This window comes from Schistocerca cancellata, chromosome 1, assembly GCF_023864275.1.
Source record: "Schistocerca cancellata isolate TAMUIC-IGC-003103 chromosome 1, iqSchCanc2.1, whole genome shotgun sequence".
Classification (NCBI taxonomy): domain Eukaryota; kingdom Metazoa; phylum Arthropoda; class Insecta; order Orthoptera; family Acrididae; genus Schistocerca; species Schistocerca cancellata.
The window spans coordinates 552,579,806-552,582,426 of record NC_064626.1 but is presented as its reverse complement, the minus strand read 5'-3'; the positions used below and the strand labels follow the sequence as shown (position 1 = coordinate 552,582,426).

The 2,621-nt window shown below is 45.9% G+C and overlaps 1 non-coding gene across 1 annotated transcript; it reads right to left on the bottom strand.

Annotated features, from left to right (window-relative positions):
* Nucleotides 1-1,322: 1,322 nt before the first annotated feature.
* Trnat-ugu (transfer RNA threonine (anticodon UGU)) lies at nucleotides 1,323-1,396 on the bottom strand. Its single transcript has one exon. It is a non-coding gene; the product is annotated as a tRNA-Thr (tRNA).
* Nucleotides 1,397-2,621: the final 1,225 nt, after the last annotated feature.

Here is a 2,621-nt window from a genome sequence, read left to right as displayed (position 1 = left end):
GTAGCTTCTGTGGTGACGTCGCTTGCACGCCAGGGATAAAATCAGTCTCCGAACGTTTAAGACGGACGGTGTATTTCTTAGGAGCGAGATATGTACTGAATGAAATGTAAAAATATGTCTTAACAAGAAAATTGATTCCTGAATATTTCCTCACTTTTAGAACGCAAAGAACCAGAAACATTCAAAAATGGTTCAAATGGCTCTGAGCACTATGGGACTTAACTTCTGAGGTCATCAGTCCCCTAGAACTTAGAACTACTTAAAACCTAACTAACCTAAGGACATCAGACACATCCATGCCCGAGGCAGGATTCGGACCTGCGACCGTAGCGGTCGCGCGGTTCCTGACTGTAGCGCCTAGAACCGCTCGGCCACCCCAGTCGTCAGAAACATTTGATGTAGCATCACAGCCACTGCAGTGTAAGCGTATGGACGTCACAGCTGCTTAAGACCTCATAGAATCGACAATATCAGAAACGCGCCAACGGAAAAAAATCGCAACTCAAGAAATAATTAATGTATAGCAAATAACTCTGGAATACATTTGTTTAGGTAACATGTTCGAGAGATTAACATTGCAAGACCACAGGTTAACGTAAGCGCGATATATGCCATTGAAAAAACGACATTCTGGTACATTAATAACCAGTGTAACCACCAGCATGTTCGATGCAAACGTGCAAACCCACGTGAATTGTGCTATTCAGTTGCCGGTGGTGTGTTTGTTGAATGAAGTTAATGTCTGTTGAATGTCTGTTGCACTCGGTCGTTCAATACAGGGACGGTTAATGCTGTTTGTGAATAACGCTGAAACTGTTGTCCGATGATGTCCCATATGCGCTCGCGTGAAGACAGATCTGGTGATCGGGCAGACCAAGGCAACATGTCTACACTGTAGAGCATGTTCGGTTATAGCAGCGATATATGGTCGAGCGTTATCCTGTTGGAAAACACCACCAGGTGTGCTGTTCGTGGCCAGAGTGGGCGAGCGGTTTTAGGCGCTACAGTCTCGAACCGCGCGACCGCTACGGTCGCAGTTTCGAATCCTGCCTCGGGCATGGATGTGTGTGATGTCCTTAGGTTAGTTAGATTGAAGTAGTTCTACGTTCTAGGGGACTGATGACCTCAGCAGTTGAGTCCCATAGTGCTCAGAGCCAATTTTTTGTGCCCTTCGCGTATGGCAACGCAACAGGTCAAATTACCAGATTGACGCATAAATTTGCAGTCAGGGTGCGTGGGATAAGCATGAGAGTACAATGGAATGAACACCCTTAGCTGCTTACAGGCGTTGACATACGTCAACGGGGACAGGTGAAAATGTGTGCCCCGACCGGGACTCGAACCCGGAATCTCCTGCTTACATGGCAGACGCTCTATCCATCTGAGCCACCGAGGACACAGAGGATAGTGCGACTGCAGGGATTTATCTCTGGCACGCCTCCCGCGAAACCCACATTCTCAACGTATTGTCCCGCACTACATTCGTAGTGCCCCTCGCCCGTTATACTCATTACTCGCGGCGCGTTGCCGATTCCCGTAAGAGTTCGGGCACTGTTTGTGCATTCGCACAGGAGAAGAAGATGGTCAAGTGGCCGGTGAGCCTTAACTATATAGTATATACTAAGATGGTATCTGTTCTTTCGGACATGTCCGAAAGAACAGATATCATCGGTGACCATGCAGCTCGTTCGAATGAAATTACAATGGAATGAACACCCTTAGCTGCTTACAGGCGTTGACATATGTCAACGGGGACAGATGAAAATGTGTGGCCGACATGTCCGAAAGAACAGATACCATCTTAGTATAAGCATGAGAGTGCTCCTGCTGTCATAGGAAATCGTCCCCCTGACCGTAACTCCATGGGTACGTGTAAGGTGTCTTGTACACAGACAAGTTGGTTGCAGGCCCTCAACTGACCTCCTTCTAACCAACACACCGCCATTACTCGCACCGACACAAAACTGGCTTTTGTCAGAAACCACAACAGGCCTCCACCATGCTTTCCAATGAGCTCTCGCTTGACACCACTGAAGTAGGAGATGGCGAAGGTTTGATGTCGATGGAATGCTCACTACGAGGTGTCTGGCCCAGAGCAGTCCTTGAAGTAACCGATATGTAACAGTTCGTTGTGTCATTGTGGTGTCAACTATTGTTCATATTGCTGCTGCAGATGCAATACGATGCAACCTGTGGCTGTACAGGTACGAGCAACCCATAGTGGCTCGCTTTCACGGATTTATTTTTATATATTATGTGACATAAGCCCTTCTGGACTGTTAATTATTTTATATGTGACATGTAAGTACTGCCCCTGTCTTTTATTGTTAGTCAGTACTTACACTTTTTATATAAAAACATGTCCTTTCCTATAAATTTGTAACTCTGTTATAGGCCAATTTAATTGTTTTAATTCTGATGAAGGCACTCTTAGAAGTGTTGACACCTGCTCAATAACACTAAAAATAATTGTGACCGAGGCCTCACTTGTTTCAATTTTAATTTAGAAACGGTCACTGAACCAGGCAGCCATGTAAACTATTGTATGACTGTTGCTCAGCGTAATCAAAGCCGCAAGGAAGTCGTGCGTAGGTCGTCAATTCCTGGTAATATTTTCGCTG